Source organism: Chiloscyllium punctatum, chromosome 16, assembly GCF_047496795.1.
Source record: "Chiloscyllium punctatum isolate Juve2018m chromosome 16, sChiPun1.3, whole genome shotgun sequence".
NCBI lineage: Eukaryota > Metazoa > Chordata > Chondrichthyes > Orectolobiformes > Hemiscylliidae > Chiloscyllium > Chiloscyllium punctatum.
This window is the reverse complement of record NC_092754.1, coordinates 87,378,068-87,403,353: the sequence shown is the minus strand read 5'-3', so window position 1 is coordinate 87,403,353 and position 25,286 is coordinate 87,378,068. Positions and strand designations below refer to the sequence as shown.

Genomic DNA, 25,286 nt, shown 5'->3' with positions numbered 1-25,286 from the left:
GGCCTGAAGGTAGAAGGCAGAGGGAGCTTTTCAGGCTGGAGGCCTGTGACCAGTGGAGTCTCACAAGGATTGGTGCTGGATCCACTACTTTTCATCATTTATATCCATGATTTGGATGTGAACATAAGAGGTATTGTAAGTAGGTTTGCAGATGACACCAAAATGGGAGGTGTAGTAGACAGTGAAAAAGATTACCTCAGAGTACAAGAGGATCTGGATCAGATGGGTGAATGGGCTGGGGAGATCAGTTTAGAAAAATGTAAGCTGCTGCATTTTGGAAAAGCAAACTTTAGCAGGACTTATACAGTTAATAGTAAGTTCCAGGGGAGTGCTGCTAAACAAAGAGTCCTTGGAGTGCAGGTTCATAGTTCCTTGACAGTAGAGTAGCAAGTAGATAGGATAGTGAAGGCGGCAGTTGGTCTGCTTGTCTTTATTGGTCAGAGCATTGAGTATAGGGGTTGGGAGGTCATATTGCGGCTGTACCGGACATTGCAAAAGGTGCCGAATCAATATACCATAGAATTCTGTTCTCCTTCCTATCAGATGGATGTTCTTAAACTTTAAAGAGATCAGAAATGAAGTATAGCATGTTGCCAGGGTTGGATAGGCTGTTTTCCCAGGAGCGGCAGAGGCTGAATGGTGACCTGAAAGAGATTTTTAAAATCAGGCTGGGCGTGGATAGGGTAAATAGACAAGATATTTGCCCTGCAGTGGGGGAGTACAGAACTAGGGGACTGGGAGGGAGGATAGGCAGGTAGACAGGGGGTGGGTGGGTGGAGAGGGGTGGGACTGAAATGGGTGGGGAAAGAGAGGGGGGACAGAGAGGGGTGGCATAGAGACAGATGAGGACAGAAAGTGGGATTAGAAGGGAGGGGAACAGACAGGGGGAACAAAGGGGGGAGCGAATGACAGAAAGGGGAAACAGACCCGGGGGTGGGGGGAGATGGCAGGAGGAACAGGCCGACAGAGGGGGAAAAACAGGCCGACGGGTTGAGGGGAATGTGGACAGTCCGACTGTGGGGGGGGTGGGGTGGAGAGACAACCAACAAAGGAGGGAAGTGGGGGGGCAGAGGGAACAGGCCGACGAGTTGAGGGGGGAGAGACAGGCCGATGGGGGGGGGGGGGGGTGGGACAGCAGACAGAGCAGGGGAAGATGCGGAGAAGATGGAGAGTTATTTTATAGATCTAAAACTCAACCCTGTTCCTGTTTTCTCCTCCTCACCTTAATTCCCTCTGAAAGTCTCAGAACAACTGCGTAGTTCTTGGAAAGTAGAGTTTCAGGGAGATCAGGTGCTCAACGTGGCATTTGGGACACTACCATTGAATGGAATGTGCTGATCAATAAATGTACTCTGGTTCGATTCCACTGTGTGTGGTGTTTGCACATTCTCCCTGTGTGTCTGCGTGGGCTTTCTCTGGGTGCTCTTAATTTCCTCCCACAAATCCAAAGAGATGCAGGTTAGCCGGATTAGCTATGGGTAATGGCAGGTTACAGAGTTAGGGTGGAATGCTGTTCCGATGGTTGGTATGGTTTCATGGGCCAAAAGGCCTGTTTCCACACTGTAGGGATTCTGTCACTGAGTATAGGGATTAGGAGGTCACGTTGTGACTGAGTAGGGCATTGCTGAGGCCAGTTTTAGAATACTGTATTCAATTGTGGTCTCCCTGATTTCAGAAAGATGTTACCAGAATAGGACTCAACGTCTTAATGACAAGTTCCTGGGAAGTGTTGACAGACAAACAGACCATGCAGTGTGGGTTGATCGTTCCTTGAAAGTGTGGTTGAAGGTAGACAGGTCGGTCAAAGTGGTGTTTGGTATGCTAGCTGTTATTGGGCAGTGCATTAAGTATAGGAGTTGGGAGATCATGTTTCGGTTGTACAGTTTATTGGCTCAGCCAAACTTGGAATCCCCAGACTGCTTTCAATTCCAGTCTCCCTGCTATAGGAAAGACGTTGGGAAACTTGCAAGAGTTCTGAAAAGTTTTTCCAGGGTGTTGCCAGTATTGGAACATTTGAACCATAGGGAGAGGCTGAATAGGCTGAGGCTATTTCCCTGCAGCACTGGACACCTTAGGTGGCTTTATTGAACTTTATAAAATTATGAGGAGCAATGATAGCAATGGTTTCTTTTTTTTCCCCCAGAGTAGGGGAGACCAAACAAATACGAATCTTTTTTCCAAGGTGGAAATGACAAATTCTAGAGGAGAGATGGCAAGTTTAAAGGATGTGAAAACCGAAACCAACTGAAGATGGTGGAAACCAGGCAGAGAAACAGAAGTTTCTGGAAAAGCTCAGCAGGTCTAGCAGCATCTGTGAAAAGAAATTAGACTTAAGGTATCTGAGGAAGGGTGACCAGACCCAAAACTTTAACTGATTTTTCTTCACAGATGCTGCATGACCAGCTGAGCATTTCCAACAACATCTGTGCAAGTTTAAAGGGAGTTGTTTGGAGGAGAGACCTGAGAGGAACTTTATAAAGTGCGAGTCAGACCACATCTGGAGTAATGACAGAAGGTTTGGTCCCTTTATTTAAGGAAATACATCATTCCATCAGAGGCATTTCACAGAAGATTGACTGGGATGATCCCTGGTTTACAGGGATTATCTTTTAAGAAAAGGCTGAAGAAGTTGGGACTCTACTCACTGGATTTGGGAAGAATGAGAGGGGATCTCATTGTAACATGTAGGATTCTTAAAGAGTTTGACAGGGTAAATACGGAGAGGATGTTGCCCATCATGAGGGAGTCTGGAACCAGATTCTGGGTCAGTCACGGAATCACGGATTCTGTTTTGGATTCGTCAAGTTTGAGGTAACACCGACACAGGTCAGGGGTTTCAGTTGCAATGGAGCTGGGGTGAGGTGGAGACAAGAAAGATTTTAAGAGATTGTAATTCCTGGTGTTTGTGATTGTGTAAATGTCTGATCAGAAGGTCACCTTGGGGTCAGATATGAGAGCAATATTGTGAAGAGTGTGGTTCTGCCTCAGACAGTTCCCAGGGAGAGAGAGGGGCTCAGCAGTAAGGGAAAGTAATTTGTAATAGCAACTGAAGGCAATGGGTTTAACCACTGCAATGTTCTGTTGCAGGAAATTGCAGCCAATCGTGTAGTGGGAGTGTGATGAGCAGTTTGATAACTGAGTAATGGAGAGGGATGATGGGGAGGGGGAGCTGGGCATTGTCAGTGTACATGTGAAACCTAACACGGTGCTTTTGGACAATGTCACCTCCTGGCAGTATGTAGGTGGGAAACAGAAGGGACCGAGGAGAGATCCTTAAGGGACACCAAATACAAGGAATTCAGAAAGGAAAGGGAGAGTCGGGATGGAGTAGGTTTTTGCATAAACGGTGGGGTCAAATATTAGTTTGTAGCAGAATGGGAGAGAAGGACATAACCAGAAAATACAGACAGGTAGAACAAGGAACAATATCTGTGAATTGGGGAGGGGGGGTGATGAGGAGGAGGAGCAGCCCAACTCCAAAAGCACTATTCCTCCATCAGTGACATCACCCAACTCCACCCTAGTCTCAGCCCATTTACTGAAATACTCGTCCATCCCTGTGTTATCTCCAGACTTCATTATCCAAACACACTCCTGGCCAGCCTCCCACATTCAACTTACATGTAATCTCAAGAGTATCTAAAACCCTACTGCCCAAGTGCTCACTTGTACCAAAACTTGTTGATCCATCAAAAGGCTCCTATTAACAAGCAACAATTTAAAATTCTCACCCTTGATGTAATTCCTGGTTGTGAACATCCCTGTCTCCCTGAACCACACAACCTGTGAGATCCCGACAACTCATTTTCTTTCAGACTCTCAACGATGATTATTCATTGCTTCACCTGTCTAGCTGTCTCAACTGTTGCCAAGGCAACACGGTCTGGAACTCCCACCCTAACGGCCTCAGACTTGCTTTCCTCCTTTAAGGTATTCCTGAAAACCTGCTTATTAGGCATTTCTTTTGATCACCTGAACTAATATGGCCTTATGTCAGAAGTTCTCAATAGTATTTCTGTGGAATTATAACCATGATTAAAAAAAAAACTGTTGTTGATTTGCACATACATTGTCAACTCTTCACTGTCGCTGAGTGAATAATCTATAACAGCTCTTACTCAACGACATTGTGGGTGCACCTTCACCACACGAACTGCAGCTCTGCAAGGAAGTCAAACATCACCTTCTCCACAGGCAATGGGGCTTTGGCATTAATCACTGGTATCTGTGGAGGGAGAACTACACAGTTGATATTTCAGGGAGTGCAAAATGCATTATAGGGAGGGAAAATGGTGCAGAATTTGGATTTTGAAATTTGTGTTTTACAATGTGCACTAAGTTCTGTAAAGCCTCTCATCCCATACCATGAAAATTTCCTTCTCTTCCTGGTCAATATGTCTTTCCTTTCCCCTGCCCTTCACCTTCACACATTTCCAATGCCTTGGGCACAACAGTGTGCTGTCAGTGAAGTTTATCACGTGGTTGAGTATTGCCCCGCCCCTCATTCACTCCGATTGGTTGAAGGACCAACTAGCACCTCTAGCCCCCTTTCCCCAACTCTTATTGGTGCTGCGCTGACATCAATAATCCGAGGCTCATTGTGGGCTGGAGCATGCTCAGTGCTTCCTGCTTTTGCTGCTGTTCCTCAGGTATGAGAGAGAGAGGGCTCATCCCTGTTTCTCCTGATGTCAGACAACAACAACAACTACCTGCATTATATGGAGCCTTTCACAATGACAAATTTCCTAAAATGCTTCATAAATGATAGAAATGTTGATTAAAGAGAACGATTTTTAGATACATCTTTAAGGTGGAGAGAGGGAGTTAGGGAGGATATTCGAAAGGTTTGTGTCCTCGGCAACTCCAATCGTGGAGTGATATAGGGGGGGAACAGCTTATACTGGAGACAGTTAGTGGCTAACCATAGGTTAACCACCTCACGTCATAGCCCCCCCTACCCCACACACCAGGACTTGTTCTCACAGCCTGCCATTACACACTACCTATGGTTAGCCACTAACAGTCTCCATTAACAGCTAATCACCTTCCCCCAGCCAGACGGTTATCCCCTCCTTTATCCAACCGTTCTTCTCACTCTATCCCCACCTATCCTTTACTCCTTTTATCTTCCCCCCCACACTAACTTCTGCACATAAACTGACTTTTTTTCTCAGTAACATCTGTCCTGAGGAAGGGACACTGGGTCTGAAACGTTAACTCTGATTTCTCTTCACAGATGCTACCAGACCTGCTGAGCTTTTCCAGAACCTCCTGGTTGTTGTTTCTGATTTACATCTTCCTCAGTTCTTTTGGTTTTAATTTACCGGGAGTTTGTAATTCAGGTCCCACAGCCTCTGTCCCAATCTCTGCTGTGTCTCCCAACCCCACCCAGTGACACTGCACCTGCACAGCTCATGGACAGGTGTTGTCTTGCTGGCCACACCCCTCATTCACTCCCATTGGCTGCAGGACCACACAGCCTCTCCTCCCATTGGTCTGGAGCTGCCATCAATCAGCCGGGCCCCATTGTGATGAGAGTGGAGGGCTAATCCCTCTTTCTGCCCTGGGATGAGCTTCATCATTCACAGTGAATGGGGCAGTATCACAAAGCACAGGGCCTGGGGGCTATTCAGCCCATTGGGGCTGTACTCTCTCCCTCTGGAGATGCTGCAAATCCATCCCAAGTCCCCTCCCATGTGCCCATAGCCCCCCAAATCTTTCCTTAAAAAGTAAAATTCCAAGTCTGTTTCAGAATACCTGCTGAATCTGTGTCGTTCAGACTGTTCCAGATGCTCAGAACTTACTGAGTAAAATAGTGTTCACATTTTCACCTTGTATTATTTGCCAATTACTTGAAAGTAGTTACTAAAAATTGTGACAGTGTGAACAATTCCTCTCTCTCTCTGCAAATTCAAGATCTTGGAACCAAATCTGCACCAGATCGAAATCACTGCTTCACCTTCTCAGCTCCAAGGATAATTATCTGTGCTTCAGCTAGCTCTCCGCAAAATAGAGGAATGCATCTTAATTTATTAAGATCAAAGAAACAGACCTTCCGTCCAATTCGTCCGTGCCAACGAGGAATCCTAAACTAATGGATTCCCATTTACCAGCTATTGGCCTGTATCCATCAAAACCCTTCCTATTCATGTACCCAGTTGGAAGCCTTTTAAATGTTGTGATTTTATCAGCCTCCACTACTTCATCTGGTAGCCCCTCCCATACCCACACCACACTCAGCTTGAAAACGTTGCCACTTAGATCCCTTTTAAATCTTTGCCCTCTCAACTTAAACCCAGGTGCTCTAGTTTTGGACCCACCTAACCTGAGGAAAAAGGATGCCAGCTGCTCACCTTATTCACACCCCTCGTGACTTTATAAATCTCCATGAAGTCACCTCTCAGTCTTTGACTCTCCAGAGAAAATAGCCCCAGCCTATTCAGCCTCTCCCAGTAGCCCAAATCCTCCAATCCTGGCAACGTTTTTGTAAATCTTGTCCAAACCTTTTCAAGTTTCACAACATCCTTCCCAGAACAGGGAAATTCAAACTGAAAACAGAATTCCAGAAGTGGCTTAATCAATGTCCTGTCTAGTCACAATATGACATCCCAGCTCCTGTATTCAATGCATTGACCAATAACGGAGAGCGTTAATGGAGTCCCATTTGCCAGCGGTTCACCCTTATCCCTCTAAATCGTTCCTCTTCATGTACCCAATCAAATGCCTTTTAAATGCTGCAATTGTACTAGCCTTCCTCTGGCAGTTCATTCCATACTTGCAATGCCCTCAACATGAATAAGATGCCCCTTAGATCCCTTTTAAATCTTTTCCCTCTCACCTTATGCCTGTACCCTCTCGTTCTGGACCCACCAAACTTGGGAAAAAGTCCCTGACTGCTCACCTTATCTATGCCCTTCATGATTTTATAAGATCACCTCTCAGCCTCCAACTCTCCAGGGAAAATAGTCCCACCCTATTCAGCCTTTCCCAATAGCTCAAACCGTCCAACCCTGGCAAAATCCTTGCAAATGTTTTCTGAACCCTTTCAAGTTTCTCAACATTATTCCAAGAACAGGGAGATTGGAACTGAAAACAGAATTCCAGAAGGGCCTTAATCAGTTCCCTGTCCAGCCACAATATGACATCACAACAGCTGCATTCAATGCATTGACCAATAACGGGGAGCGTACCAAATGCTGCATTCACTCCCTTGCTTACCTGTGACTCTACTTTCAAGGAACTATGAACCTGCACTCCAAGGTCCCTTTGTTCAGCAACGTTCCCCAGGACTTTACCATTAAGTGTATAAGTCCTGCCCTGATTTGCCTTTCCAAAATACAACAGCTCGCATTTATCTAAATTGGACTCCTACTGCCATTCCTTGCTCCACTGGCCCATCTGATCAAGATCCTGTTGTATTCTGAACTAACCATATTCACTATCCACGACATCTCCAATTTTGGTGTCTTCTGTAAACCTACTGACCATACCTCATATATTCACATCCAAGTCATTTATTTAAGGGCCCTATATCCACCCTTGCAAGCCTCCAGTCCGCAAAGCAACCCTCCATCATCCTCTGTCTCCTACCTTCCAGGCAGTTTTGTAATGGCTTGCTCTCCCTGCATTCCATGTTATCTAACCCTGCTAACCAGTCTGCTTTGTGGAACCTTGTTGAATGTCCATATTAACAACATTCACCGCCTGGCGTAATCAATTTTCTTTGTCACTTCAAAACACTCACTCAAGTTAGTGAGACCCAATTGTGTATGTACAAAGCCACATTGACTCTCCCTGATCATTCCTTACCTTTCCAAACACATGGATATCCTGTCCCTCAGAATCCCTTCCAACAACTTGCCTGCCACTGACTTCAGGCTCACTGTTTTCTTGTTCCATGACCTCTCCTTACCACCTTTTAAAAATAATGGCACCTCACCTGTCGCTATCAACGATACAAATACCCCAGGAGAGGCCCAACAATCACTTCCCTAGATTTCCAGAAAGTTCCAGGATACACCTGATCAGGTTCCAGGGCTTTATCCACCTTGATGCGATTTAAGACATCCAGTACCACCTCCTCTGTAACATGGACACTTTTCAAGTTATCACTGTTTATTTCTAAAAAAAAACTCTAGAGTTTCCATATACTTCTCCAGTAAAAATGACGTGAAATATTTGCATATCGTTCGCACCCGCTGTGGTTCCATAGACAGCCTTGTTGACCTTTAAGGGGTCCTATTCTCTGGTCCAGTTAATCTTTTGTCTGTGATATATTTGTTTAATCTCTTTGGATTCTATTCCAGGACATCCCAGAAAGGCCTACTTCACGGACCGTAATTTTCCTCTGACTTGATCAACAATGCCCTCCAACACATACCCTCCACTTCCCTCACCTTCACCTTTACCCCACCCCTCCAGCCACAATAAAGAATATAACCCTGCAGTCTTCACCTTCCACCCCACTAATCTCCAGATACAGCGCATTAACCTCTTATTTCTGCTACATAAAGTCAGACCCCACCACCAGACACAAATTTCCCTCTCCAACCCCTATCTGTGTTCTGCAGAGACCATTCCCTCTGCACCTCGCATGTTCGGTCCACACCCTCCCACCAACCCATGCTCCACACCCTTGACCCTCCCTTGCCGCCACGGGAATGTAAAACGTGCGGCCACACCTCCTTCTGACCTATGTCCAAGACCCCAAAAGGATCTTTTCACATCAGGCAGAGATTTGCCTGCACATCCCAAAACCTCATATACTGCATCTAGACACTATGGGAAATTTAACGTGGTTCATCCAACTAACCTACACATCTTTGGACTGTGGGAGCAAACTGGAACACCCGAAGGAAACCCTTACAGATACTGGGGAGAATGTGCGAACTTGAACACAGGCAGTCACCTGAGGCTGGAATCAAACCCAGGTCCCTGGTGCTGAGGCAGCAGTGCTCACCACTGAGCCACAATACTGTGGGATCTTTGGTGCTGATGTGCTGCCCCACTGATACCTCAGTCACTCACCCTGCCTCATGTCCTGATGATGGAGTGAAATTATCGCTAGACAGTTAATCCAGAGACCCAGATAATGATCTGGGGATCTGGGTTTGAATCCCATCACGGCAGATGGTGGAACGTGAATTCAATAAATATCTGGAAAAAAAATCATCTAGTGACGACAAGGAATCCACTGTCAATTGTTGGAAAAACCAATGTGGTTCACTCATGACCTTTAGGGAAGGAAAGTGCCATCCTAACCTGGTTTGGTCTGCATGGGACTCCAGACCTATAGCAACGTGGTTGACTCTTAACTGCCCTCTGGGTAAACGCAGCAATAAATGCTGGCCGAGCCAGTGACAGCCTCATCTTGTGAATGAATAAAGAAAACAGGTCAGGCTTTGTCCCTTCTCTAGTAGGTACATCCTACAAACTGAATCAGAAATGTTCTCGTACATACTGAACAAATACCTTTCCATCCAAGCCCTTAATACTACAGCACTCCGAGGCTATGTTGGTAAAGTTAAAACCCCTTATCATTGCAACTACATTATTCTTACAGATAACTGAGATCTCTCGGTAAAATTTTGTCTCAATTCCCTGCTGACTATTGGGAGAGGGTCTATAATACAATCCCAATAAGATGATCATCCCTTTCTCATTTCTCAGTACCACCCAAATAACTGCCTGGATGTACTCCAAGGAATATACAAAGATGCCACTCCCCCTGCTCTGTTGCCCCTTCCAACCTTGCTATAGCATCTATACCCTGGAACATTAAGCTGTTAGTCCTATCCATCTCTGAATGATGCCTCTGTAATTGCTATAATATTCCAGTGCCATGTTGTTCAAAACCATAGCCTGAGCCCATCTGCCTGATTTGTCAGGTCTCTTGCACTGAAATAAATGCAGTGTAACTGGTCCGTCCCATCTCATTCTGTGACTTGCTCTTGCCTGCCTTGACAGTCTGACCTGTGAACAGTACCAGTCTCAGACTCGCCTCTTTTCTCACTATCTCTTTAGGATTACCCTGAATCCCTCACTCGTTTAATGCCTCCCGAGTGGCACGAGCAAATCTCCCTGCTCGTCAGGACCCCAGGCTTTCCCCTTCCCATGCCATTGGTACCAATGTACAATGACCTCCCACTGGTTATCCTCCCCTTTGAGAAGATTCTGAAAAATCTCTGAGTCATCCTTGACCCAGGCACCACCCCATTCTGATGTCTCACGGTCAGCTGTAGAAACAGCAGACTGTGCCCCTGACTAGAGAGTCCCCTATCACCATTGATCATGTGGAGCTGGATATACCTCACATTACAGTAGAGCCAGTCTCAGTCACAGTAACTTGACTGTCAGTGTTACATTCCCCTGAAAGTCTATTACCAACTACATTTTCCAAAACAGTATACTTGTTTGAGAGGGGTGATAGCCATAGAAGACTGCTGTACTACCTGCCTACCCCTCCTAGCTTTCCTGGAGGTAACCCACCTACCTGACTGTATCTGCAGTATCCTGCAATCCTGAGACTGCCCCTTATCACACCCCCAGGCCTCCTGTCAATTCCTCACTGCCTTTAATCACTCCTCCACCAATACATGCGATCCAATTGGATTTACAATCACACTTCCTGCAGACATAACCACAGGATCATGGAGATTCTCCCTAATCGCCCACATCCGACAGGAACAGCACGCCACTCTACAACAGGCCACCTCTCGGCCTTAAGAATCTACAGACCAAGAAAAAGGCACAGTCTTACTGCTCTAAAAATACTGCCCGAGAATAACAATGCTTATGTTTTATATTTTAAACATTTAATCAAGAGACTGTAAGACCTTAAAAAGAAACCCTCACCTTACTCACTATTGTAGATTAAATAAAGTATAGCAGACTAAGATTGATGTTTGAAGATACTGAAACCCACTGAGCTGATACCCGGCTCTGAGTACTTCCAAGGGTGAGGACTCTCTGAGGGCAGCTGTGAAATGTCACTGTTTCTCTTCTCTGTCCACTCCATTTCCAGAGATGTTTATAACTTCACAGCCAGTCAGCTCAGAGAGGTCACTGCTTGGTTTTATTCACTGGGGGTTGCCTTTGCTGCCCAGACCAGTATTGATTGACCACCTTCGTGTTGGAGAAAGTGGTGGTAGACTGTCTTCCTGAAATGCTGCAGTCCATGTACACCACAGTGATATTTGGACAACAATCACCCTCTAGCCCCACAATCCTCCCTGTCTCTGTAATCCCCCTCCAGCCTCACCACCCTCCCTGTCTCGGTAATCCCCCTCCAGCCTCACCACCCTCCCTGTCTCGGTAATCCCCCTCCAGCCTCACCACCCTCCCTGTCTCTGTAATCCCCCATCCACCCTCACCACCCTCCCTGTCTCTGTAATCCCCCTCCAGCCTCACCACCCTCCCTGTCTCTGTAATCCCCCTCCAGCCTCACCACCCTCCCTGTCTCTGTAATCCCCCTCCAGCCTCACTGCCCTCCCTGTCTCGGTAATCCCCCTCCAGCCTCACCACCCTCCCTGTCTCTGTAATCCCCCTCCAGCTTCAGAAATTACATGTCCTTGATGTAAGATTTTTATTTGGATTCATTGCTGTTTCTTTTACCTCAAAAATGAAAAATAACCCCCCCCCCCCCGACAAAAAAAAAGAGTGAAATATTTTCCACCCAAACAGATTTCTGTTGAGTGACCTTTTGGAGAGGCCGACACATGGACATTTGAGTATTTTATCACAAATTATACATGTAGAATGAGGGAACTTTTTTTTTAAAAACTCTGCTAAAAAGGGAGGTAATGGCCAGATGGTATTCTTGCTAGACGAGTAATATATGTAATGTTCCGAGGATTAGGGTTAGAATCCCAACATGGCTGATGGTGGCATCGGAATTCAATACAATCGAGAATGAAAAGGCTAATGATGACCATGAAACTATTGTCGATTGTTAGAAAACACCCATCTGATTCATTAATGTCCTTTAGGGAAAGAAACTGTCTTCCTCACCTGGTCTGGCCGACAAGTGACTCCAGACCCACAGCAATGTAGTTAACTCTCAACTGCCCTCAAGGTAAGCACCCACATCAACTGAGTGAATAAACAAAAAGAGATTTATTTTTAAATCGCGGAGGAGAGCTTTTTAAAAATAAAATTGTGTTTTCAAAATTTAAAAAAATGATCACCTTGGTCGGATGGCACTACAGATGCCGCAATAATCAGAGTGAACTAAAGGAACATACAGAGAGATCTCAGATATAAAGTCAGAATAATAAGGTGGTAATAGTAGACGAATCAATTTTGCAAACATTGACTGGGACGACCATAGTGTGAAAGGTTTGGTTGGGAAAGAATTTGTTAAACGAGTCCAAGAAAATGTTCTTTATCAATATGTAAATATTCCTATCAGAAAGCAAGCAACACCTGAGCTTTTCTTGGCTGATCAGACAGGGCAAGTGACTGAAGTGATAGGATGGGAACAGTTTGGGTGGGAGGAAATTGTGGGCACCATGGAGAAATATTTGGATAATCGATAACTACGGGTGAGCTACCTGATGACTGGAGAGTGGATAATGTTGTACCTTTGCTTGTGAAGGGATAGAAGGAGAAGCCCAGGAACTGTAGACCTCGGAGTCTGACTTCAGTGGTGGGTGACCTGTAGGAGCTCATTCAGAAGGATAGGGTTTACATCTATTTGGAGATTTAAGGAATGATTAGGGACAGTCAACATGGTTACACAAGAGGGTGTCTCACAGACTTGATTGAGCTTTTTAAGGTAGTAACCAAGAAGATCGACGAGGGCAGAGCGTTAGACATTGTTTATTTGGACTTTAGTAAAGCCTTTCACAAGGTTCTGCATGGGAGACTGATTTGTAAAGTTTGATCACATGGGATTCAGGAAGAGCTTGCCAACTGGATACAAAACTAGCTTAACAGTAGGAAACAGAGTGTAATAGTGGAGGGTTGCTTTTCAGACTGGAGGCCTGTAACCAGTAGTGTTCTACAGGAATTGGTGCTGGGTCCATTTTTGTTTGCCATGCGTGTAGATGTTTTGGGTAAGAATATACAAAGTATGGTTTGTTTGTGGGTGCCATCAAAACTGTTAAAGTGGACAGTAACAAAGGTTATTTATGATTACAAAAGGATCTTGATCAATTGGGTGAATGGGCTGAAGAGGGGCAGACAGAGTTTAATTTGAATAAATGTAAGCTATTACATTTTGATAAAACAGACATCACCTTTAGCCTCATTAATTAATTTCACTAATTAAAAGTAAGGCCTTGAGTAGTGACAAAGAACAAACAGACCGAGTGTTTCAGGTCTTGTCATATGTAGACAGGGTGGTTCAGAAGGTATTTAGCACACATACCTTCATTGCTCAGACCTTTAGGTAGAGGAGTTGGGACATAATATTGAGGCTGTACAGGATGCTGGTGAGGCCTTTTCTGCAATACTGCGTCCAGTTCTGGTTCCCCGTTACAGGAAGGATGTTATTAGAGAAGGTTCAGAAGATATTTCCCAGGATGTTGCCATGAATGGAGGGGTCGTGTTGAAGGAGTGGCTGGATAGGCTGAGATTTCTGTCACTGGAGTATAGGAGGTTGAGGGGTGAACTTATTAGAGGTTTATAAAATCACGGAGAGTGTAGATAAGATGAATGCCCGGGGGGTCGCAGGGGGATTGAAGACTCAGGTGCATACATTTTGAAGAGAGATGAGAAAGGTTTTAAATAGATTTTAGGATGTTTTATAGATATCCTAACAGATATTAGGATATTTTTACATTTGTGGAATGAACTGCAAGGGGAAATGGTAGCTGTGAATACAATTACAATCTTTAAAAGACCATGGGCAAAAGTTCATAAATAGGAAATATTTGGAGGCAGGTGCAGTTAGTTTCATTTGGAATTATAGTCGACATGGATTGGTTAGACCACAGGGTGTGTCTCCATGCTGAATAACTTTAAGACTCTAACTCTCGGTGTCTCTGTAAATTGCTCCATGCTCATAACTCTCTCTATCACTGTCACTTCATCAGCTTCACATCTCTTCCTTATCTCTGTAATTCCTCTCCAGCCTCAGAACCCTCACTATCTCTGGTATCACAAAACATCTGTCTCTGTAACATCATCCATTCTCACAATCCTCCTTGTATTTGTAATCTCCTCGAGTCTCACAAATCTCTGTGCTAAGTGCCTTTCTCTAATTCCAGCCTTGAGGATAGCCCATTTTTAATTCAGATTCATGCACCCTGAGCTCCAGAAATTACTAAACCTCTCTGCTCATTTTCCTCATCAAAACATTAACTAATCATGTATCATCTATTCTAATATCAAAAGGTATTAGATGATCATACAGGGTATGTGTGCTTGATGACCAATATGGATAAGATGGGGGCACTGTGTTAAACAGTTTTATATCAGAGACACTGACCCCATTTTATTCCGTGTTTCTCTGTGATTCTCTCTTTTCGAAGCAGATAGGAGTGGGAAGCAGTGGAGTATGTAAATGATCCATGGTCTTCATAGTGAGAAGATTCCACCACCATGGGCTGTTTACCCACCAGCTCCACAATGTCCGATAGCCTATCCAAGCTATTGCGGATCCTAGAACCAGGGAGGTAACATACCATCCTGGATTCATGTCTGTGGCCATAGAAGTGCCTGTCTGTGCATCGACTATTGAATCCCCTGTCACTCTAGCCCTGCCACTCTCTTTCCTCCCACTCTGTGCAGCAGACCTTTCTGTGGTGTCACGAACCTGACTGTTGCTGATTTCCTGAGAGGCTACTCCACCCGTAACCTCCCAACAGAATCCCAAGTGGTATATGTGTACCTGTTTGAGAAGGGGATAACCACTGGGGACTCCTGCACTCCTGCACACCCTTCCTATCTATTTTATTGATCTGATGGTCACCCATTCCCTTTCTGCCTGTGTAACCCTCACCTGCAGTGTGACTAGCTCACTAAACGTGCTGACCATAACATTCTCAGTATTGCAGATGCTCCACAGTGACTCCACTCACAGCCCCAGCTCTGAAAAGCACTTTCCCAGTAGCTGCATTTGGGTCCACTTCCTGCATACATAGCCGTCAGGGATACTGGAAGCGGCCCTTATTTCCCACATTGTGCAAGAGTAGCACACCACGGGTCTGAGGGCTCCTATCTCAATGTCTCTCTTTATTCATTTAGTTACTCCCATTAAGAGAATTTAAATGAACTAGCAACCTTCCTTCACACAAACATTTCTATTAAAATCAAAAGCACCAATCTTTACTTAGCCTGTTATGCTTTACTTTAAAAACTGTTAAGAAATACTCCGCAGGTATCACTTAAAAATTGGCTGTTCCCATTGGGATCATGTGAGTTTCTGAATGGCCTGAACCAAAACTGATTTTCAGCATCACCTTCTCCCTGTCTCATCTCCCTCTGTTTTCACCCAACTCCAAAACCCACTCATTGAGCCAAGCAGCCCTCACAGTGCAGCCCTGTCATTTTCATTGTCTGCTCACACCTACACTACCCTCAGCCTCCTGTCCTGTTCCAATGCATCTCAATGGGAGCTCAGGGACAGCACCTCATCTTTCAATTCAGCCCTTTGTAACCCCAGAGTCAACATGGACCTCAGCAGTTTCTGGATGAATGGACAGTTGGTAGAATCTGGAACATTCCACCTGGAAAGGTGCTGGAATTTGAGTCCAAAAGGAGTTTTAATGAGAAGTTTGCAGGTGATTGAAAATAAAGATTTTATAGGTTAACATCATGAAGTGGGTGATTGGATCGAAATCTGACAGTTCTTAAAAAGAGACGAGGTGTAGCTTGGATAAATACGTGCTCCCTCTCAGGCCAATATCTCCTTCCTCAGCTGCAGGGCCCAGGAGGCAGCGCATACCCAAAGGGTGATCCAACCACGAATTTGTACATCTTTCTGCTTAACAAAAATATTTTCCCGCAAACAGAACAAACCCTTCTCCTTCCACAGTTAAATGCCAATGATGTTCAGATCCTGATGACTCCATTGACTGCAAAAATTTGCTTTGACATCCCAGCCTCAATTATTCTGATTTAATATCCTATGAAATGAATTCACAAAACAAAACTCACAGTCAGTGCAGGAACAATAGTAAAGACATACTTTTCTCTTGGTATGTGCTTGATGTGTAAATGCCTCTCTTCAAATCGCAGCCCCCATCCTAGGAAGGGGACATGCACATGCGCCTCACCTGTACCTTGCCCCGAATAAAGATGGCGACCATATCCCAGGTCCTATCACCGCCTGAGGGCCGCAGCCGTTTTCCCATCTGCTGCAAACACGGGACCCAGAGTTTCTAATTCAGACTAACGAACCGCACAGAGTAATTAAAACTTCCCAGTCTAAAGTGACTCATTATCTCCGTCTCCGAGGCCACTCTCCCCTTCCCTGTTTGCGACTCCCACATTCACCAACGGCCGTGTCACGTGGCACTGCATCAGCAGAATTACTAGTGACGTGTCATCCCATTGGCCACGCCCCTCAATCACTCCCATTGTTTGGATGACCAGCTGGTTCCACTTGGTCCACCAGTCCCTCGACCTTTTCCTATTGGTCTGAAGCTGCCATCAATCAGCTGGACCCCATTGTGAGGTCAGTGGTGGGATCCTCCCCCTATCTGAATTAAACCCGGAAGGTGTATTGATGGTGTCAATCAGGAAAAACAAGCAGAAGGTGCTGGGAAAGCTCAGCAGGTCTGGCAGCATCTGGGAACAGAAATCTGTCCAGTGGCCCTTCCTCAGAACCGATGGGAGCTGGGAAAACTGGAATCCTGACAGTGTGGAAACAGGCCATTCGGCCCAAAAGGTCCACAGCGTCCCTCCGAAGAGTATCCCACCCAGACCCATTCCCCTACCCTATTACTCTACATTTCTCCTGACTAATGCAACTAACCCACACATCCCTGAATATTATGGGAAATGTAGCTTGGCCAATTCAACTAACCTGCAGATCTTTGTATTGCAGGAGATAGGGGTTAAAGAGTAAATAATAGGCAGGGACCAAACCCAAAGAGAGACTTGAACATTTGGAAAGACAAAGGAGTGGATTACGTTCTGGCTGGGGGGGTGCATAGCTGTTAATGGAGGGGACAGGAACCTGTGTCTGGCAGCATCTCAGTGGAGGTGGCGGAAATGGCGACTGATGATCTACGTTCTGCTGCAAAAACAAACCCCGAACTTCCAGCTGCCTGCCACTTTAACACACGAGCCTGTTCCCTGGCCAACATCTCTGTCTAACGCTTACTGCTGTGTTCCAGTAAAGCCTGAACATACCAAATTGCCCCGTTTTTCAAGGACTGCAATTTCCCCTCCCACGTAGTCAATACAATCGAATGTGTTTCCTCCACTTCCCGCACCTCTGTCTTTGAAATCCACACTTCCAACTGCAAGGATAGAACCCTCCCCAAATCCTTACCATCCACCCAGATAAAACACATCATCCTCTGCCATTTCCACCACCTACAATCAAACTCCACCACCAGATTCTTCAGGGGTTTGACAGGATAAATAGTGAGAGGATATTTCCCATCACGGAATCAAGGGTTCCGTTTCAGATTCATCAAGTTTAAGGCGACACCGACGCGGGTAAGGGGTTTCAGTAGCAATGGAGCTGGGGTGAGGCGACAAACAACGTTCAAGAGATTGGAATTCCTGATGTTTTTGATTGTGTAGATGTCTGATCAGAAGGTCAGCTTGGGGTCAGATATGAGAGGAATATTGTGAAGAGTGTAGTTCTACCTCAGACAGTTCCCAGTGAGAGGGAGGAGCTCAGCAATAAGGGAAAGGAATTTGTAAGGCAATGGGTTTAACCAGTACAATGTTTCATTGGAGGAAACTGCAGCTAATCAAGTAAGCAGTTTGATAACTGAGTAACATTGGAGTAATGGAGAGGGATGATGGGGAGGGAGAGCTGGACATCGTCAGTGTACATGTGAAACCTAACACGGTGCTTTTGCACAATGACACTTCCTGGTATTGTATGTGAGATACAGGAGGGACCAAGGACACCAAATGCAAGAAATTCAGAAAGGAGTTGGAGAGTGGAGATGGAGCAGGATTTTGGAAGAGAAGGGCATAACCAGAAAAGACAGAACAAGGAACAATATCTGTGAATCGGTGAGGGGGACTGATAAGGAGGAGGAGGAAAGGGAGTTGGAAAGTCTGTAGTTTAGTGAGATTAGAGTAAAGGGTCAAGATGAGCTCTGATAAGGCTTGACATGAGATTGGACAAAGATGTAAGTTTAGGACAAAAACCAGGAACACTACGTGATGCACTTTGACTCAGTGGGTTAGTGGGAGGGAGGGAAGCAACAGATCGGATTATCTCAGTCTTAGTGACAGAGAAACTACATGTGCTCCAAACTCTTGTTATTGGAGAGAATGTTGGAGGAGACAGGACGATGGACAGTGTTTCACAAAGAAACAAAACCTGGGTAAGTGATATTTGAAGTGAGTGAACAAACCTGATGTATTTAACTTTTATCCAGAATATTAAAACAAACGACTGAAGTCCTGGTTCGAATCCCATCTTGGCAGATGGTGGAGTCTGAATTCAAGAAAAAAATAACTGGAATTAGGAATTTCCTGATCTCCATGGAACCATTGTCAATGGCGAAAAAAGCCCTGCCAACCCGACAGTCGCCCAACAAGCTACTCACTGTATTAATCACTGCAAAGTCTCAACAAAGGAATGAAACTGGATAGACCGCTTGGTATCTATCAAGGCACCATTTAATACAACCACAGAATCAGCCCTCTCGATGGTGCAACGTCCTCCTCACTAACATCTGGATTTTGGGGCCAAAATGTGCAGAGCTGTCTCACAGACCAATCAAGGGATAGCCTGACATAGTCATACTCACAGAGTAACCCCTTACAGACAATGACCAGACACCACCATCACCATCCCTAGATAGAGTGTGGGGTGATGGAAAAGCACAACAGGTCAGGCAGCATCCGAGGAGAAGGAGAATCGACGTTTCGAGCCTAAGCCCTTCATCACCCTGATCTGCTGTGCTTTTCCAGCACCACACTCTCGACTCTGATCTCCAGCATCTGCAGTCTTCACTTTCTCCTGAAATCTCTGGATATGTCCTGTCCCACCGGCAGGACAGACCAGGCAGAGGTGGTGGCACAGTGGTGTACAGACAGGGAGGATTTGCCCTGGGAGTACTCAGCATTGACTCCGGTGACCAGGAAGTCTCATGGCTCCTGCTGATTACCACGTACCGTCCTCCCTTGGAGGATGAATCACTCCTCCTTCATGTTCAACAACATTTGGAGGAAGCACTGAGGCAATAAAATGGTGTCAAATGTACTCTGGGTACAGGATTTCAATGTCCACAATCGAGACTAACTCTGCAACAGAATTACTGACTGAGCTGGTCAGGTCCTAAAGAATATAGCTGCTCAACTGAGTCTGCAGCGGGTGCTGAGGGAACCAACAATAGGGGAAAACATACTTGATCTCATTGTTATGAATTGACCAGCTGCAGATATATCTGTCCATGACAGTATTGGTAAGAGCGACCATCACACATTCCTTTTGGAGACAGAAGTCTTGCCTTAAAGTTGAGAAAAACCTCCATTGTGTTGAGTGACACTATCACCGTTCTAAACGGGATAGACTTTGAAGAGATGTAGGATCTCAAACTGGGTATCTCTGAGGCACTGTGGGACATCAACAGCAGCAGAACTGTACTCCAGCACAATCTATAATCTCATGGGTTTGTAAATCCCGCTCTCACCCATCACAATGTACAGTAAAGGAGGGCATGCCAAGAGCAGCACCAGGCATACCTAAAAATGAAGTGCCAACCTGTTGAATCTACCAAACAGGACTATCTGCATTTCAAACAGCATCAGCAGCAAGCAACAGAGCTAAGTGATCCTACATCCAATGGAACAAATCGGAGCTCTGCAGTTCTGCCACACCCAGTTGTGAACGGTGATGGACAATTAAACAACTCACTGGAGGAAGCATCACAGATATCCCCACCCTGACTGATGGAGGGGCCTCACACCCCATGCACCAGATAAGATGACAGCATTTGCAGCAATCTGCAGCCAGACGTGTCAAGTGGATGATCCATCTTAGCCTTCTCCAGTGGTTTCCAACATCACAGATGTGAGTTTTAAGCCATTTCGATTCAGTTTGAATAACATCAAGAAATGGTTAAGTAGTGCAAAGGCTATGGGCCCTGCCAATATTCTGGCAATAATACTGATGGCTTGTGCTCCAGAACTTGCCACCCACCAAGCCAAGTACCCCTCCAGCACTGACATCGACCAACAATGTAGAACAGGGATGTTCAACACAAAAAACAAAGGGCAATCCAACCCAGACAATTTCTTTCTATCAGTCCATACTCGATCAGCAGTAAAGTGATGGAAGACGTCATCAACAGGGCTATCAACCAGCAGCTGAGCGGCACTCATTTTAGGCTCCACCAGGGCCACTCAGCTCCCAATTGTGATACTGCCCTGATTCACAACCTGACAACCAGCTGAATCCCAGAGGTGAGGAGAGTGTGATAGCTCAGTCCCAAGTCTAAGACCACTATTACTAGCTGACTCCACCCTCATCTCAGCTCATAAACTCTCATCTGCCTTGTATTATCTCCAGACGTCATTATCCAACCACACTCCTGGCCAGCTTCCCACATTCAACCTCCCTGTAATCGCAAGAAAACCTAAATCTCTGCTGCCCAAGTACTCCCTTGTACCAAAAATTGTTGATCAATAAAAAGGCTCCTATTCATAATCAACAACATAGAGCTACCGCGATGTACAGCATGGAAACAGACCCTTCAATCCAACCCATCCATGCCAACCAGATATCCCAATCTAGTCTCACCTGTCAGCACCCGGCCCACATCCTCCAATTTAAAATTCTCACCCTTGATTTAATTCCTAGCTCGCTGCATCACACACCCTTTGAGACCTCGACAACCCATTCTGTTCGAGACTCCCAACGATTTGTTAAATCATTATTTCACCTGTGTGGCTGTTTCTACAGTTGCTAAAGCAACAAGGTCTGAAATTCGCAGTCCAAACCTCACAGATCTGTTTTCCTCCTTTCAGACTTTCCTCAAAACCTGCTTATTTGGCAATGGTTTTGGTCACCTGACCTAATATCATCCTTCTCTGGCCTCATGTCTAAAGTTCCCAATAATATTTTTGTGAAATTATAAGCATCTTCTTGATTTGGACATTATCTTCAAATCATCACTGTTGCTGTAATGAATACTCTGTAATGTCTCTGACCCAACCACATTGTGGGAGCACCTTCACCACACAAACTGCAGCTGTACAAGAAAGCCAAACATCACCCTCTCCACAGGCAACAGGGCTTTGGCATTAATCACTGGTATCTGTGGAAGGAGGAACACAGTTGATGTTTCAGGGAGTGCAAAATGGATTACAGGGAATGAAAATGGTGCAGAATGTGATAGTCAGAAACGGAAGGAAAATACACGTGCTTATTGAAAAAAAGAATTCTTGACTGTCAAAGTTTTTCTAGAAAAAAATAATCTGATAATAGAGCAGCACATGGTCAGGGGCTGGGCAGCAGTGAAAAATTAACTTACAAGAATCTCTGTTAAAGTAATAGTAAAATACTAAACAGACCAAAAATACACTTATTGTTCAAGACTGAGGAAGCTAGTTTTGACAAAGTGGCCATGAGGGAGCCCAGGGGTGAATCAGAGCAATATTAGCTGTTATGATCCCACAGTCATAGAGCTGTCTCGCACCGACACATACCCTTCGGTTTAACTCATCCATACCAACCAGATAGCCTAACCTAATCTATTCCCATTTGCCAACACTTGGCCCATATCCCTGTAAACGCTTCCTAATCATATCATGTATCTATTTAGAGGCCTTTAACATGTTTTAATTGTACCAGCCTTCACTACTTCCTCTGGCAGCTCATTCCACCCACTGCATTAAAGAGTTGGCCTTTAGGCCCCTTTGAAATTTTTCCCCGTTCACCCTAAAGCAATGCCCTCTACATCTGGACACCACTACCCGAGGAAAAACACCTTGTTCATTTACCCTATCCATGCCCCTCATGATTGTATAAACCTCCATAACATTACCGCTCAGCCTATGGTAGTCCGGAAAAACAGCCTCAGCCTTTCATGCCTCACCCTGTAGCACATCCTCCAAACCTCGCAACATCCTTGTAAATCTTTTTTTGAAACCTTTCAACTTTAACAGCACCCTTCTGATAGGAGGCAGGCCAGAGTTGCACACAATATTCCAAAGTGGCCTAACCAATGTCCTGTACAGCAACATGACCTCCCACATCCTATATTCGATGCTGTAACCAATAAAGGAAAATATACTGAACATCTCAGTGGGTGGCACGGTGGCAGAGTGGTTAGCACTGCTGCCTCACAGCGCCAGAGATCCGGGTTCAATTCCCGCCTCAGGCGACTGACTGTGTGGAGTTTGCACGTTCTCCCCGTGTCTGCGTGGGTTTCCTCCGGGTGCTCCGGCTTCCTCCCATAGTCCAAAGATGTGCAGGTTAGGTGAATTGGCCATGCTAAATTGCCCGTAGTGTTAGGTAAGGGGTAGATGTAGGTGTATGGGTGGGTTGCGCTTCGGCGGGGCGGTGTGGACTTGTTGGGCCGAAGGGCCTGTTTCCACACTGTAAGTAATCTAATCTAATCTAAAAACCTCCTTCACTATCCTATCTACCTGCAACTTGACTGGCAATGAACTATTGTTAGAAATGGGGAAAAGTGTTGTTTTTGCAGATATAGAAAAAGGGGTACAGCAAGAGAACTATTAACTCTATAAGTATTTAGGGAAGAGAATCTATAATTATGGTTAATTAAATACTAATTTTTGTGTGTAATTATTATAAGTTTCAAATAAGTTCAATGTTTAAAATAAAGTTCAAATCAGTTTTGTTTAAAACTCGTGTTTTCAGCAAAACGCTGAGATAACCAAAATGTTTGAGCTATACAAGACAATGAAATATGCAGGGATGGAATGTGCCAGGAGAGTTGATACAAAATGTTGAACCAGATCATGATGTACCTATGGATAATGGTCAATGGACAAGTGAGAAGGAACATCAAGATAGCGGTTTAGCCTTGTGTCAGCACTTACAGAGGGGAAAGTTGCCAACTTGGAGAGAAGGGGGCAATAAGGGTGGAGCATAGCTAGGCATTAATAGAAATCAATAAAAAAAGATTGGGTAGTATAGGAGCCAGTCATAGTCGGTAGAGATGACCTCACACAACTCAAAGATACAACTGGTGTAGTAATTTGAATTTTTCCTCACTTCAATTGTTCTGTACAACTGGAGTCAGATTCTTGCAAGATCGTAGAATAAATGGGTCTCGTTTCCAGTTTTGGTGGTCTCGTCTAAATTTTATTGATTTTGTTTTTAACACTATGAACCTGCAGTCCAAGGTCTCTTTGTTCTGCAAGATTCTCCAGGGCCTTGCCATTCAGTGTATAAGTCCTGCTCTGATTTGCTTTTCCAAAATGCAGCACCTCACATTTATCTAAATTAAACCCCATCTGATCAATATCCCATTGCACTCTGAGGTAACCTTCTTCCCTGTCCACAATACCTCCAATTTTGTATGACCTGCAAACTTATTTACTATACCTCCTATGTTGACATCCAAATCATTTAATTGAATGACGAAACAAATCCAGAAATAAACACCCATCTCTCTAGGTTTGAATATGCTCTGTGTAAATCCTGCCCTATGACTTTTACCAGAGAAACGCTGCACCTTGCCCCCTACAAAGATGGCGGCTCCGCACGTGTCCAGTGAATCGTTGCCCCGAATAAAGATGGCGGCGCTCACTCAGCCCTGGAGCTGCGCTGAGGCAATTCCCCGTTGACTGCAAACACGGGACTGGGACGTTCAAATTTGTGTTTTCCGACGTGCACAATTTGTTTATAAAACTTCGCCTCTCATAGGAACACAGTTTATTTCTTTCTTTACCGTATCCTTTCGGTCCATAACTTCCCGAGTATTCATTACATCGACTCTGCGCCGCGCGTAAGGGTGATCACGTGGTTTAGTCCAGTTCCGCCCATCATTCACTTTGATTGGTTGGAGGACCAACCGCCCAGCCAGGACCTCCAGCTCCGCCCACCGTCCTTCCATTGGTCCCGTGCTGACATCAATCACCCGGGGTCCCTTTGTTGGCAAGAGCATGCGCAGTGCATCCTGCTTGAGCTGATATGTTGGGTAATGTGATGGGAGAGTTTACTGAGGGGAACAATTGGAGAAAGTGAGGACTGCAGATGCTGGAGATCAGAGCTGAAAAATGTGTTGCTGGAAAAGCGCAGCAGGTCAGGCAGCATCCAAGGAGCGGGAGAATCAACGTTTCGTGCATTTCCCCTCCCCCCACCTTATATCAGCCTCAACCATTTCCCCTGCACACACCTTATCTCAGTCCCAACCCTCAGACTCAGCACCGCCTTCTTGACCTACAATCTTCTTGCTGACCTCTCCACGCCCACCCCCTCTCCAGCCTATCACACTCACCTTGACCTCCTTCCACCTATCGCACTCCCAATGCCCCTCCCCCAAGTACCTCCTCCCTACCCTTTATCTTAGCCTACTTGGCCCACCAGCCTCATTCCTGAAGAAGGGCTTATGCCCAAAACGTCGATTCTCCTGCTCCTTGGATGCTGCTTGACCTGCTGTGCTTTTGCAGCAACACACTTTTCTGCTCTGAAGGGAAGAATTCCCTTTGTGTGAGCTCTGCAGTAGATTTCCTTTATTCATGGAGGGAATTCCCTTCCTACTCATGTCTGTATCGCTGTGATTGATGAATCAATACATAAACACCCCATTTTCACAACATCTGAGATCTTTAGCACATTGTATCATGCTCTTCTTTGGAGACAAAAAGCATGAAATGGAGGCTCAAGGAATCAGAGCATGAGTACGGCATTCATCCCCTTCAGCTTGTTTCCCCCATTCTGTCAGATCATGGCTGGGCCAACCCAGGCCTCAACACCTCTTTTATGCTTGATTCGCATGGCCCTCAACTGCTCAATGTTTCAAAAATGTATCTGCCCTCTTTTAAAATAATTTGAGATAGAATCTGACCTTAGTGGTGGGAAAGATGCTGCAGTCTATGATAAAGGATGAAATTACGGCAGATCTGGATAGTAGTAAAAGGATAGGACAGAGTCAGCATGGATTTATGAAGGGGAAATCATGCTTGACTAATCTTCTTGAATTTTTTGAGGATGTAACTCTGAAGATGGA

The 25,286-nt window shown here is 45.3% G+C and overlaps 1 long non-coding RNA gene across 4 annotated transcripts; it reads right to left on the bottom strand.

Annotated features, from left to right (window-relative positions):
* Nucleotides 1-4,156: 4,156 nt before the first annotated feature.
* LOC140487224 (uncharacterized) lies at nucleotides 4,157-24,090 on the bottom strand. 4 transcript variants are annotated; one of them, XR_011962797.1, is made up of 7 exons: nucleotides 21,295-21,396; nucleotides 18,492-18,574; nucleotides 15,964-16,070; nucleotides 12,186-12,228; nucleotides 12,010-12,090; nucleotides 9,262-9,369; nucleotides 4,157-4,225 (listed from the first exon to the last, which is right to left on the bottom strand). It is a non-coding gene; the product is annotated as an uncharacterized lncRNA (long non-coding RNA). The 4 variants fall into 4 exon arrangements; XR_011962798.1 differs by lacking the exon at nucleotides 12,186-12,228; XR_011962796.1 differs by lacking the exons at nucleotides 12,186-12,228; nucleotides 15,964-16,070; nucleotides 21,295-21,396 and adding an exon at nucleotides 24,006-24,090.
* Nucleotides 24,091-25,286: the final 1,196 nt, after the last annotated feature.